Source organism: Xenopus tropicalis, chromosome 9 (genome assembly GCF_000004195.4).
Source record: "Xenopus tropicalis strain Nigerian chromosome 9, UCB_Xtro_10.0, whole genome shotgun sequence".
Lineage (NCBI taxonomy): Eukaryota > Metazoa > Chordata > Amphibia > Anura > Pipidae > Xenopus > Xenopus tropicalis.
The window spans coordinates 73,882,977-73,898,428 of NC_030685.2; the positions used below are offsets into that span (position 1 = coordinate 73,882,977).

The following is a 15,452-nucleotide window of genomic DNA, read 5'->3' on the forward strand; positions in this document are numbered from 1 at the left end:
AATGGTACAGAGAAAGGCTGATGGCAGAGTAGCATCTGGCATTAGCCCAAATAGTCACCCTCAATGACAACTTACTGCAGTCCCTTTGAGAACCGCTCATTTGCTGAGGTTGCTGATCGTACGGGGGGGGGCCCTATGGAGACTGGTCCTCATCCAATGGGATTTCCATACCTGCCTGATAGATATCTGGCCAATACACGGTCCTGTCCAGACCAAATCAGCAGCTTACATTGGCCTGTGTATGGGTGGCTTTAGGGTTGTTTGACCTGAGAAGCGACTAATGTCGGGGGCTTGGTCGGCTCGGGAAAGTCACATGATTCCACTGCCCTTCTTTGTTTATATAACGGTGTAATACACAAAATGTAATTTGTTTTGCGTTAACAAAATCAATCACCCACCCACACTAATTATGCCAGCTGCATCTAGAATGTTCCGCCTGTGCTGCCAGGGTAAATGGAGACTGGGTGAGGAATTCTTTAGTTGTATTTTTTACTAATTTTCCTCCCACCCCCCCACCAGCGATAGAGTAACTGAGACAATAGAAATGATTCATTCCCACCCCCCTGTTACTTACATACTGTATAGGGCTATGCACCAGAATGCTGTCTAACCTGGCACAGCTCCCATGATAACAGATGGCCAAGGTGCTAAACAGGATTTACTGACATGAGCGGGGAGAACAGTATTAGGGCACCTCGTTTGGGGAGTTTGCCAAACTGCTGACACTCCGGCTGCTATGAACTACAAATCCCAGCACTGAGAGAGGAGCTTGGAATGCTGGGAAATGGCTTAGGCTGGAATGTTGGGAAATGTATTTCACAAGCCAATAGGAGATCTCAGACCACTGTGGTCTAAATGCTCTGTTATACAGATAGCTAGAATCTCAGCCATAAAGCAGGGCAGGACTGCTGCTTACAATGGGGGGGATCAGATAGGATCTGTGCCACTGTGACAGAATGCTCTGTTATACAGATAGCTAGAATCTCAGCCATAAAGCAGGGCAGGACTGCTGCTTACAATGGGGGGATCAGATAGGATCTGTGCCACTGTGACAGAATGCTCTGTTATACAGATAGCTAGAATCTCAGCCATAAAGCAGGGCAGGACTGCTGCTTACAATGGGGGGGATCAGAATGCTCTGTTATACAGATAGCTAGAATCTCAGCCATAAAGCAGGGCAGGACTGCTGCTTACAATGGGGGGGATCAGATAGGATCTGTGCCACTGTGACAGAATGCTCTGTTATACAGATAGCTAGAATCTCAGCCATAAAGCAGGGCAGGACTGCTGCTTACAATGGGGGGGATCAGAATGCTCTGTTATACAGATAGCTAGAATCTCAGCCATAAAGCAGGGCAGGACTGCTGCTTACAATGGGGGGGATCAGATAGGATCGGTGCCACTGTGACAGAATGCCCTGTTATACAGATAGCTAGAATCTCAGCCATAAAGCAGGACAGGACTGCTGCAATGGGGATCAGATACATTATAGATAGTTGCACAGATATAAACTGTATTTCCACAACTAATCCCCCCAGGCAGTTGCAGAGTTTTGTTCCTTTACAGCTACCCCCCCCCCCTCCAATTGCACATAATATATAAATTGCCACCAGGGAACCCACTATGGCCACAGTAGCCAATACATGCTTTGTCCCACCACAACCAATCAGATGCTTGCTTTCCAACAAGTGACCAGTAAAATGCAAGTGGCTGATGGGTTGGTTGCTATGGGTTACTGGACCTGGTGCAAACTATGTGAAAACTTCTTGAAATATTTATAGCATTTCTCCAGCTAAGAGGTTCTGCAGCAGCGGCGGCGGCGGCCCCTGTATGGGCTGTGAGTGGCACACACACACACTCACACACACACACTGTTAGGCGCTCATATAGAAATGGAGCCTGTAGCCCCCCCAAGGGAAGAGCAAAGTGCCCCAATCAGCTGCCCCTCCCTGTGCCTCACCTGCCCTGGCCGCCCCACCCCTCGCCCGTCCCTGGATACTCCCCTCCCCCCTCCCAGGCCGGGGAGGAAATGATGTGCTAACGCCGCTCCATTCCAGCCCCAGACACCCATTGGAGGAGCCCGGGCAGCCAGCCACTTCCTCCCGCAGTAGCAGCCCCGGACTCAGCGCTGTTCAGCCGCCGGCCATTCCCCCCGCACAACTTTCTCCGCTTCCCACTCGCACTATATCGCCCTGCGCTTCTGTCGCACTGAGATCGGATCTGTCCCCCCGGTGCGGGGAAGGGGGGAGGTGCGCTGCCTGGGTGCGGGGGGAGGTGTCCTGCCTGGAAGATGAGGCTGCCTGCTGGGGAGAGAAGCCGCCTGCCCTGCGGAATGCTTCGCTGATTGCACCGGGGATCTATGGCTGCTTTGTCGCAACGCTAGCACCTCGCCTCGGCCCGACCCTCTCCGGAAACCCCATTCGCTCCAGAGCACTAGCCCGACCCCGGCTGGAGGTAAGAGATCTGACCCATGGGCTGTACGGGGAGCTAGGGCTGAGCCTTCCCCGGCCAAGGGGAGAGCAGCGCCCACTGTCCCGCAGCTGCAGAACCTCTTGGACTGCATGGAGCTTGTCTGGTTCCGCTGCGCCTTCACTACATTGGGGGACTGACAGCTCAGCCATTCCAGGACGTTCTGCAGCAGTGAGGCTGGTCCTGGCTGAACTGCAACTACCGACTTGGGGCCAATAGTGTGCCCGATAGTGTGCCTTATAGTGTACTCAATAGTGTGCCTTATAGTGTACTCAATAGTGTGCCCTATAGTGTACTCAATAGTGTGCCCTATAGTGTACTCAATAGTGTGCCCTATAGTGTACTCAATAGTGTGCCCTATAGTGTACTCAATAGTGTGCCCTATAGTGTACTCAATAGTGTGCCTTATAGTGTACTCAATAGTGTGCCCTATAGTGGGGCCAATAGTGTGCCCTATAGTGGGGCCAATAGTGTGCCCTATAGTGGGGCCAATAGTGTGCCCTATAGTGGGGCCAATAGTGTGCCCTTTAGTGGGGCCAATAGTGTGCCCTATAGTGGGGCCAATAGTGTGCCCTATAGTGGGGCCAATAGTGTGCCCTGTAGTGGGGCCAGTAGTGTGCCCTGTAGTGGGGCCAGTAGTGTGCCCTGTAGTTGGGGCCAGTAGTGTGCCCCTATAGTTGGGGCCAGTAGTGTGCCCTATAGTTGGGGCCAGTAGTGTGCCCTATAGTTGGGGCCAGTAGTGTGCCCCTATAGTTGGGGCCAGTAGTGTGCCCCTATAGTTGGGGCCAGTAGTGTGCCCTGTAGTTGGGGCCAGTAGTGTGCCCTGTAGTTGGGGCCAGTAGTGTGCCCCTATAGTTGGGGCCAGTAGTGTGCCCCTATAGTTGGGGCCAGTAGTGTGCCCCTATAGTTGGGGCCAGTAGTGTGCCCCTATAGTTGGGGCCAGTAGTGTGCCCCTATAGTTGGGGCCAGTAGTGTGCCCCTATAGTTGGGGCCAGTAGTGTGCCCCTATAGTTGGGGCCAGTAGTGTGCCCCTATAGTTGGGGCCAGTAGTGTGCCCCTATAGTTGGGGCCAGTAGTGTGCCCTATAGTTGGGGCCAGTAGTGTGCCCTATAGTTGGGGCCAGTAGTGTGCCCCTATAGTTGGGGCCAGTAGTGTGCCCCTATAGTTGGGGCCAGTAGTGTGCTTAATATTGTGCCTGCTGCCAGTTGTAGCGGATTATTCCCATGCTCTAGCAATAGGCGCTTCCCAATGCAGTTGTTGCAGAACTACAGCTTAGCCCTATACCCTTACAGTGTTTATCTGGCCCATGGGTGTGAGAATGAGGGGGGAGAGTTGCAAGTAGGGGATTCTGCCCCAGGCCTTACTGTTTGTGGGGCCCAGAAGGGCAGCAGTTCTTTTCAGTGGGGCAGTAGAGAGTCTCAGTAGGGCCCCAGACATCTGTATTGGAGCTGTCCAACCTGCAGCTTTCAGTGGCCCCTGGGTCTGACTTGGATTATCCTTCTGAGATCCCTGTATGGAATATAATTTGCTAGGAGGAGGCTCTCTCCCTGGCTGGGGCCCCCTGGTTTGTTAGGGGATTGGGGGAGACTTGCCCCATCTCCTTTTTGGCTTAATTGTGGGAATAGGGGAGAGTGTTGGCCATAAGGACAGAGGCTGAAGGTTGTCCTGCTGGGATCTCCCAATAGATTTATTTTGGGAAGGAGGAGCCTGTCTCTGGGCATGGGATCTGCTCCCCTCCCCATTGCCCCCCATAAGATTTATCTCAGGAATGGCAGATAGCGTATCCCTGCTTGTGAGATCCAGGGGCCCATCTCTAGTGACTGTCAATGGGGGTGGGGGGGGCAGACACTGCAAATTGTCTCCACACAAAAAAAGCCCCAGTGCAGTGTGTAATGCTATGCAAACATATTGTGGGAATGCAGCCAGCTCTCCTCCCGGGAATTCTCCGTCTGTGTGCTCCCAGCTATGTTTATCTGTGTGGGTGGATGGAGCTCTATGAACCGGGCAAACACATTTGTGTGGCTGGCTTTTTAAAGAGCCGGCAAGCTTTTTATTTCCTATAAACACAATAATAAATACGGTTGGAGGGGATCACCCCATTTCCAATCTGCGCATGAACTCTCCTATTATGTTGTTTTTTTCGCTCCTTGTTATTAATTTCCAGGCAGCTAATCTGTTTCAATAAGGTTGGAATGCGTTTTTCATCTCATGATGGCCACGGGCAATTGGAACTATGGCGGGTGCCAACTTTTCCAATTACACCCATTTACCCTTTTAGATCTGGAGAGACAGAGTGAGCGGCGCACACTCAGCGGCAGTGCCAACCTTCCCATATCATCCCAGAGGCTTCCGGCATTTATAGTCGGTGCCCCATGCAAGGTTTATACATAAGGAATGGTGGGCTTGGCAGTTACACTGAGGGGTTGGCACAATTGTCAGCATTTAATGATTTTAATGGTTTCTGCTTCCTGCCCCAGGTGCCAAGGGATAGGGCAGAACCTTGCCCCTAGTGCAATTAACCCCCCTCCCATACATTTAAGCAGCATGGTTTCCCTTTCTGATGGCGTCATTGTGTTTGCCCGCCGTTGTCTTGCAGATTGTTGAGTAGCAGGGAAGGTGCCTGGGAAGGGCCCCCTTTGGCTAAGGTGATCAGGGCTTTAAAGGGTCCCTTTGTCATGCAGAGTGGCCTGTGAACGTGACTGGCACTTTCTTGTCTCACTTGAGCTCAGACATGCAGGGAGATAAGCAGCACAATAGACAGTGTGTCTGGGGCTTCTCTCTCTCAGCTTTCAACTGGCCGCTAACTGGTTTCAAACCGGGACATTCATTGATTTCAGATAAAACTTTGGCTCACACGCTGGGCATTGTTAGCCGGGCAATCTAGGGCAGAAAACACTGCTGCCAGGTGATGACCCCCCCCTCTCGCCTACATCAATTATTATGTTTATTTTATAAACAATGTCCGTCAGCTACAAAGTCACTACTACTAATCTCCCTTCTACCAGCTATATTCCCAATGCATGGTTTGGGCATAAGCCCAAGGTACACAAGGAAATTTCATTAGTGGTTGTTTTCCAAAGATGCTGATATCCCACGTTGTCTGCAGATTGGCAGCATGTCAACATCTCCATGTGGCTTAAATGGCAGTTTTCCATAGACTTTGAAGGTGCTGTGTTTCTCTGCCTTGTCTTAGGAAATCCATGGTGATGATTCTCCCATTGTGCCATTAAGTGGTGTTCCTGTTATGCATTTATTCAGGGTCGGACTGGCAATCTGTGGATTCTGGCAAATGCCAGAGGGGCTGCTGTAAGATGCCATAGACAGTCACTATTTATTGGGCCTGTGGGGGCTGTTTGGGTTGTGGGTTGGCATACGCGTTGCTTCGTTTTCCCAAAGATACCCAAAGTTGCCTCGCAAAGAAACTTCGGGTGACTGCGAGACATCACAGCGACGCGTATGCCATCCCACTGGCGATTTACATTCTTGCCTGTGGGATGGCATTGCGGGGAGATTAGTCTCCTGCGGTAACAAAGATTTGTCGCGGGGCGACTAATATCCCTGTGTGCCACTGCCCTAAGGGTGAAGACACACAGGGCTACTAGTAGCAGCTACTTTTTCACGGCTACTGAACACCAGAAAATACCCTGCCATAGACAGTACTGATAATTGCCTCTGCTAAAACACACACAGAGACAATTATCAGTAAATGATCAGCATTGTGTATTTTAGTAGCTGCTACTAGTAGCTCTGTGTGTCTTCACCCTAAATGCGCTACAGCTGTCACACTGTTGCCACTTAAAATTAGTTACAAGTGTGAGACTGAATAGGATAAATGGAACCCATTGCCATATCCCAGCAGAGACTTCATCTCATATAATGTATTTACCCAGACAGACTGGTAAACTTGGGGTGAAAATAGTAATTCCCTCAGCTTGCCTTTCCTCTTGTGCATATAAAGGCATTATCTGGAACACCGTTATCCAAAATACAGCATTCATTTTATATATCTGTGATAATGGGTTGTCACTTTGTACTCAACGGTTACTGAACTTCTAGGAATCCATGTTGGTAGCCAAAAAGTATTGGTCCTGTTGAGCTAAAGCTTTATCTCCCCTCCCAGTATCGTTATATCTGTTACTGGTCTCCTGGTAACAAGCAAGGCAGTTAGGGGCTCGTTTGAGACCAATCATTTTGCGTTATGACTATGTTAATTATTTTGTTATTTTAACAATTTGTTGTAGTATTTACATTTCTTTATTAGTAGTTACGGGGGGATTAGTAGTTTTCCTGCCCCCTCTGCTCAGCCCTAAAGCAGCCATTTACATAGGAAACAGGATTTAGCATTTTTTAAATGAATCCCAATCTACAAGTGTTAAAGGGATTACCATATGGGATGTGGCACCTCTAACGATTTTTAATAGAGAGAATGGGCCTTGATGGGTCCAATCTACATCCCTACACAGGAATTCAGCCCGTAACGGAATCACCCCCTTTCTAAATAACACTACTTGCCCCCCACCTTGATTAATTCATATACTTACGGGGGAAATGTAGGAGTACGCTTTATGCTACTTTTCAATATATACTTATTTGTAGAACTGTGCTTGCATTTATATTTGCCTTCAAGAGCTGCCATAGTGATTGCCTTGCCTGAGGCATACTCCATAGATGGAGAACTGTAAAGGAGATTTATGACAGATGTGGCAGTTTTCATAGATACAAAAATGAGCTGCAGTCTAATACACAGCTGGAATATACCCAGTTCACCTTTACATTGGTTTTGAGTATGATGTAGACAGTGATATTCTGAGACAGTTTGCATGTTGTTTTCATTTGTTTTATTTTTCTTCAGCTCCATTTCCAGTTTGGTATTTAAGCAACTGTCTGGTAGCTAGGGACTTATGATAACCACTGCCTGGTTGCTAGGGAAATAAGAGACTGGAACAAGTATAGTAGAGGGACTGAATAGGTAGATAACTAATAAAAAGTAACAATGTTAATGCAGTTTTAGCTTCACAGAGCAATAGTTTTTGCTTGGTGGGGTCAGTGACCCCCATTGGAAAGCTGGAAAGAGGTAGAAGAGGAAGGAAAATAACTCAAAACAATAAAGGCAGAATAGTTAGAATTAGGTAATTCTATAACATAGTGATTGACCCTGTTATTTATTGGCTGCTCACAGTCCCTTAGCTCCTGTATGATACACAAGACGTCCATATGAGCAGGGTGTATGCCCCTTTTATTATAAACCACATAGTTCTACAGGGTGTTCCCTGGAACGCAGGCGCGCGAGCACTCACTGGAGGGTGATCTAACTGATTGTGTATGGACCTGCTCGCTATAATGCTTTATAAATAAACCAGATGTAATAATGGGGGGAAAAAAATCAATATTTACGCCTCTACCAAAATATATAGGTGCCAAGATTGTGCGTTTTCTAAAATTCTCACATTTGAGAGCAGTGCAAAAAAGCTGAGAATGAACTTAAAAACATGCGGAAAACAGATAAAAAGCTGCAATGATTTATTAATATTCATAAGCGCTGCGGAGAAGGCAAGAGATTCATCAAATAGTATTTCTGTTTCAAGGGAAACTGCTAGTGGGAACCAGGAGGAGAGTTTTAGAGACTTTTAAGTTCCTCCCAGAGTCCAACATGGACAGAATGTTTATTGCACGTTGTTAAACGATTCTGTTGGCCATTAAGTTGTTAGGCGCTTCCTTCCTGGTGTTTGATTGGTAGAAAGAAGTGGGGATGGGGTTTATTGTCCCTTTTGTATTTTGGAAAATACTAATGGGAAAGAGGCAGATAAGGACATGCTGCTGAGAGTGGTTCAGAGGGGACATTAGTTGTACATTATGGGGTTAATTTACTGAACTGTGAAATATCAAAATTTGGCAAACTTGCATCAAAATGAAAATTAGCCACAACATTTGGTGATTTAGTTTGAACTTTCCAGTGACTTTGGCAGGAATAATTACCCACATGAGTGGATCACACGGGCCAATATGTTTTTCTTTTTGCCAAAGGACCAGGCTGGCAAACTACCATTATAAAGGTAAAGTAGACCCTTTAGCATCTTGTTACTGCCATTGTAACCACCGTACGAATATCCCTTGTGCCTCATTGCTTTATGGCAGTGATCCCCAACCAGTGAAGGGGCAACATGTTGCTCACCAACCCCTTGGATGTTGCTCCCAGTGGCCTCGAAGTAGGTGCCCATTTCTGCCTTGGAGACAAGTTTTGGAAGCCCAGAGACACAGTTTTGCTTCAAGCAGGCCAGCAGCTCACATGGGGCTACCAAATAACCAATCACAGTAATTATATGGCACCCCCAAAGGATTTCTTTCATGCTTGCGTGGCTCAACACTTTTCACATCTGAGTGTGGCTCATGAGTAAATAAGGTTGGGGATCCCTGCTTTATGGCGTTAATTCACCAGCATATTTTCGACATTGCAACTGTATGGGGAAAATACGCCGGTGTAATTATGGCAAGAAATGTTTAGGATTTGACAGGGCTTATTTACGTTCGTAGATGCAGTGGGCAAATTGCACTTTTCCCCGCAATGTGTGTGTAACTTCACTTTTTTATTAAAGTACTTGTGTCAAAATGTGCTCCTTGCACCTTCGTATAGTTGCGCTGTGCGCCGCCCTGCTTTCGGGTTCTGAATCATGAATGGCAGCTATTGACGCAGGGGAACCCTCGAGCTAATGCCCCACCTCCTTACCAGGCAGTAGCTCCCTGGTTCCCTTCTCGCCCTGTGCCAGTAGTCGCACGTGCGCTTAAAGCAGACGTCGCTTACACTCTGAACACTGGTAATGAAGCCAGGTGAACTCCATGGAATTGCGTCCGTTTTGCAGTTGTGTTCATTTTCCCAAATCATGATGCAGCACAACAACTCCAGCTTGCAGCTGCATTGATGCTTGTAATGTGGAAAATAATGCAGCATTATTGGGAAATGGCATGGCGGTTGCGTTTGAAATGTCACTTTCCTCACTGCGTCTGTGGAAGTAAACAAGTCTGTATTCTGGTAGGGATGTAATTACACCTTTAAGAAAACTTGATAATGCCATAAAAATACACCAGACATATTGACTCAAACTTTGACTGAGTTAGACAAAGAGAGAATTAGCAGTTTAGTAAATATGCCCCCTCTGTCTGAGACTGTTCCGCTAGCGGCTTAATATGTTGTTCTGCATAGTGACTGAGGTTGGAAAAACATGCAGCAAAGTCAGCAGTTCACCCGAATCATTTCTGGCCATATTTGTATTTCCAGGTTTCAGTAGATCTTTGTCAGAGAAATACTGACTGTCATCTGTACATGTATATTTCGTATTACAGGTATGGGATCCGTCATCCAGATTGTTCTGAATTACGGGGAGGCCATCCCCCATAGACTCTATTATAAGCAAATAATTAAAATTTTTATAAATGATTCCCTTTTCTCCGTAATAATAAAACAGTACCTGTACTTGATCCCAACTAAGATATAATTACCCCTTATTGGGGGCAGAACAGCCCTATTGGGTTTATTTAATGGTTAAATGATTCCCTTTTCTCTGTAATAATAAAACAGTACCTGTACTTGATCCCAACTAAGATATAATTACCCCTTATTGGGGGCAGAACAGCCCTATTGGGTTTATTTAATGGTCAAATGATTCCCTTTTCTCTGTAATAATAAAACAGTACCTGTACTTGATCCCAACTAAGATATAATTACCCCTTATTGGGGGCAGAACAGCCCTATTGGGTTTATTTCATGGTTAAATATGGACATTAGGGAAAGATCCCTTATCTGGAAAACCCCAGGTCCCAAGCATTCTGGATAACAGGTCCCATACCTGTATATGTATGCACATGTAGAATGTATTTTTACCCCACTAAACTATAATTTTTGGGGGATCCCTTGCTGGCTAATTCAGTGTTGGCCCGGCCAGTCCTTATTCTTCTAATTCCCAGCTATTTCCAACCTGTAATGATAAGTGGGTTTGGGCTACTAGCGAGTCCCAACAATAGCTCCGTGGGCGGGGGGTGAGCTTTCCCCTTCACTTAAAATACTTCCTGACCGACGTTCTTTATTCAGCTACATGATCTCTTTATGAGTCACCAGATTTTATAATGATTAAAAAAAATTTAATTACATATTTTTTAATGCAATTTTAGGAGGTTTACACTTTTAATGAAATGTAATGCAACCTTTTCATTAGGGCTTTAACTGTCATGAGGTTTTAAACCTAAAACGTTTACATGTTTTGACCTGCGCTCGGTGGAAATTGCTTAAAGCAGGCGTCGCTCCGTGTAATTTTGCTGCGCATTACTGTCTGTACCATTTTTCTTTACGGAGGCGGTACCAGTAGGGTAGTACACTGCAGTTCTTTAGTTTTGTATTTAATAACCTGTTCTGTGGCACTGACTGACTGTGAGTGTGAACCTACCTCAGGGTTCATGTAATAAAAGATGCAAACATTGTTGTGCAAAAAAATGCACACCTGATCGGTTGCTATGGGCAACTAGACCCTGTTTTCTGTACAAAGGGATTTTTAGGCTGTTGTAGTTTTATTTTACAACCTGTCCCTGTTACTAAAAAATGTTTAACAGAAATTGAGCCTGAACTTGGCTTATGTGCTCAGATAGTTGGACAGTATGGTGGAAATCGGCCAAACTCTAGACATTTTTGGGCGGATCTAACTTCAAGTTAAGGTGGCCATAGACAGTAAGATTTGCTTGTTTGGTAAGATCGCCAAACAAGCAAATCTTTTCGGCAATCTTGAGTGGGCGATATTGTGCTAATGCGATCGTTTCGCCCTAAGCAATTGCAGTGAAGGGGATAGTCGCACCTCCAACCAACAGATTTGAAAATTTGGTGTCATGTGATGGCCACATCCATCTGGTTATCCAATATACTTTTGATAGAGGGTACCACCAGGATCATCTCTCATAAAAAGCCTTTATTGAGGTCAGGATTCTGACCCGGGCACTTCAATAAAGAATCCTTAGAAGAGATAATGAAGGGGCTAGGAAAAGACGGAGCGAGGACAGCATCAATGAGCCAATGTGGTCCCTCATCCAACGAAAAATCAAGCCTGGCCAATCAACATCTGGCCAATTTTTTGCCCAGATATCGGTCGGGGAGGCCTGTTGGTTTGCCCCATACAAGGGCAGAGTTGGTCTTAAAGCCCTGAATCGCCTGCTGAAATCTGCTCATGTATGGACACCCATTAGTCTGCAACACTTTCATTTAGTTAACTAAGGAAAAGGAGGACAGAAAATCTACAATAGGAGTCATTAGGGTCATGGCAGTAGTAACACTGTCACCACTGAGGTCCTTTCAGGGGAAAACAGTTGCCATTCCGCGCTGCGGAATATGTTGGTGCTTTAGAAATAAATGTTGATAATAATAATAGTTCACTTGAGTGGGAAACCCACTGCAGAACATGTATGGGACATGCTGCCAAGCCTTATCAGTGTAGCTTAAAATGGGACCTCAGACAACGGCTAACTTGATCTATGTGGCGATTATTTGCGTCCTTTCTGCGTGGTATCTACAACTGTAATCTTGTGTCCGTCTCCTCAGGAGTTTTATTTTAAATGTTGAAGATCCTCGGTGGGACCCCATCCCCTGCATGCCTTGGGTGCAGTAAAACCCAGCAATAAAAAGGATTCATTCCACAACAGGAAAGGACGTGTGAAGCCATTGAGCTCGTAAAAAAAAAAAAAAAAAAAAAAAGCTGTACAAATTCTCCACTGAAACGTCAGCGTTTTGGAAATGTGCCTGGAAAGTACAACAAATGGAGTCTTGTTTGTCCCCCTCCTATTTTTTTTTTTTTTTTTTTATAAGGTAGAACGGGAGTTGAAGGTGTTTTGAAGTGATGCACTTGAACAACCCTGTTCTATGCGGCAGGGTCAGGCGTATTGGACGGCTAAGTGCCATAGTGCTTAATCGCGTCTGCCTCGCACCGAGGAACCAAGACGTCTCGTTAGGGTCGCGCTTTAATATTGGTGCCCAGGGGGAAGTTAATGGGGGTTCACGTTATGGCGTGGAAACGGGGCCTTGCGTAAAAAGTAACTATTATGGAATGTGGGTGAGGCGGAATATGTGGGAGAGATAAACACTTAAACGGCAGTTTATTAAAAGTTATATTTTTAATCAGATGCACAGGGCCAAACAAGCCAGGTGCAGGGAGGGCCCTATATAATAAAAATAAAAAAAGAGAGAAGTATGGCTACTAGTAACGTTTTTGTTTTGTTTGTAATTTATGAAAAGGGCAAGTTATATTTAAAACTGTGCCCTGGGCCATACACGGCCAATAACAGCTGGATGTTGACCCGTCTAGGTTGCGACGATAGATTATTGGCCCCTTTATGACGGGCTATCTGTTCTGTACCTGGCTAGATATCTGTCCGACAGGTTTAAAAATCCCATTGGCGAAGACTGCATTGATGCATCTCCATAGGGCCCCATTATCATCTTATTGTTGGCCTTTGTGTCAAACGATGGGATCATCTCCATTTAGCCCTCTTCCTGTAAAGGGTAAACTGCTGGCACACAAACGGTTAAAGTTCTGGAAAAAATATGTGAACTTCTGCACTAATGGTTACACTAAAAACCTAATTAAAACGAGGTGTTTCAGTCAGTGAGGTATAATTGGAGGTGCCATGCCCAAGAAAACCAACACTGGCATCACAGTAGGGGTGGGTACCCATGCCACAGGTCCCTACCCCTTAGCTATCACAGGTCCAATAAATGGGCCCAAATATTTGTTGCAAGGGCCCGGGGGAATGTTATGCTTTGCTCTGTAGCATTGATATTCCTGAAAGGGTTAACAAGCCCGCCCGTGGCCTGCATACATTTACAGTTGCCAATTTGTTTTTAACAGTTGCAGCAGAAAGCCATTTAATAGGGAGGAAAGGCAAAGTAAGCATGGGAGCGTGCTTATTAAAACTGCATTAGTGGAAGAGTTCGCACTCGCAGTTTTAATTGTTCGTTTTATGATGGGAGGAAGAAGAAGGATTTTTTTGTTTTATTACAGGCACCTCAGTCCCTTTAAATAGGGAATAATGTGTAATCAGCAGTTGTTTGGCCTTTTTCCCATGCATAAAGGCCTGCAGAGATGGCTGACGTGACCGTGGCCATGTTTTGTTTTAGACTACCGTGACCCTAGTTCCTGTACAGCAAGGATGCGCTACTTTGGGATGCGCTGCTTTATTACTTAAAGGGGTCTGGTATTCCCCCCCTTCTTTCAACATGAGCTCAGTGAAATAGGGCTTGTCATGAATGTACTTTTACATTTTACTTTATTTTTTACAAAAAACTGAAGCCACTTTCACTTTCTGACTTCCTGTGCAACTTTCTGGTTCTGTTTGAGTAGTAACATTCCCAGTCCAACAGAAAAACCCTCTGTCCAATGTTCCTTATCTCAAAGCCTAACAAAGACTGCAATGGGGGGAAAGAAAGGTTTCTTTATACAAAGCTCTTTATCTCCATTTGGACAAATTACCCTGTACAGTTATCCTTTAATGCTTTGTAGTAATAATGCACAAGAGCCACGAATATCCTGTAAATGATATCCTTATAAATCAGCGGTGGGCAAACTTTTTGGCTCAGGGGCCACATTGACTTACAGCCGGGCCAGCGTCTCGCCCAGGGCTGCCATCAGAAATCACGGGGCCTCTCAGCTCCCCCCCAGCATCCTGCAGCTCCCTACCACATCATCCTCCCCAACATCCTCCAGTTTCCTGCAGCTCCCCCCAGCATCCTCCCCAACATCCTCCAGCTCCACTCCCCAGCATCCTCCAGCTCCCCCCCCAGCATCCTCCAGCTCCATTCCCCAGTTCCCCCCAGCATCCTCCCCAACATCCTCCAGCTCCACTCCCCAGCTTCCTCCAGCTCCACTCTCCAGCTTCCTCTAGCTCCCCCCCAGCATCCTCCATCACCCCCCCAGGGACCTGCGGCATCCTCCGACTTCTGTACTCCCCGGCATCCTTTCATATAGTTGCGCCCCGTGCGTGCTGACGTCCCGCGCATGCACGGGTCGCAACCAATCAGAGCCCATATTTTTTTTAAGTGGCCCATGTCGGCGGGCCGGATTAAAATGGCCAGCAGGCCGGATGTGGCCTTTGGGCCGTAGTTTGCCCACCCTTGTTATAAATGGTGCTTAGTGATGTCATTTCTGTCACAGGATTTGCTGAAACTTGTATATTTTAACCTGGGCCTTTCTGCCTCATGCTTTTATATGGCCATGGAACTCCTCAGTGACATATTATCCTTATATTTTACAATAGGGGGTACTTTATTTACTATATGACGGCAATAAAAAACAAAATAGGAAGAATACCTTTTTAACACAAGTCCTGTTTGTTGAGCTCATGTGAAGCAAAGGTACATATAGATGTTGTATTTGCTCATTGAATGCAGTGCGGCATACAAAAGCGGAGTATTATTTCCAGCTGTGCCTGAGGAGTCGTGGGTACGAAACACTTGTGTATTTACACTTTAGAGCGCATCAGAGTAAGATTTAAGGGTCTCTTCGGTAAGTGGAGCTGTCTAGACGGCGAGGCCTTTCTGATCCGAGAGCGAGGGATGTTTGTTCAGGTGATTTTTCTTTTCCTCTCTACCAGTGTCATTATTTGCTTAAATGGAAGTGAGAGCAACAGAGAGCAGCGCTGCCATTATTTTATCTGCCTGTCTGGGCCCTGGTTTCCTTTCTATTGATTCCTTGGATCTGCGGTGTATGATAAAAAGCTTTGCTGATCTGACACCGGAGACAGCTGTCTGTTTCTGCTCAACCTATCTGCCTGCTGTAATGGCGCCTGCCTTTCCCCCGTCTATCCATACTCATCCATGGGAAACCTTGCTCACATTTCACTTTTTTAAGGAACTTCTGCAAAAAAAAAAAACAAAAACCAAAGCTCTTCCTATTTATAATATGATACCCTTGGAAATGTAACCTCTGCTTCATCCACTGAGTTTATTCTTTAAAACG

General features: G+C 46.2%; 1 protein-coding gene across 1 annotated transcript in view; it reads left to right on the forward strand.

Moving 5' to 3' along the window:
* Window positions 1–2,114: 2,114 nt before the first annotated feature.
* acvr1 (activin A receptor type 1) overlaps window positions 2,115–15,452 on the forward strand; it is a 56,255-nt gene continuing 42,917 nt past the window's right edge. Inside the window, 1 exon segment of the mRNA NM_001017357.1 lies at window positions 2,115–2,454. The gene's annotated coding sequence lies outside the window, so the exon portion shown is untranslated.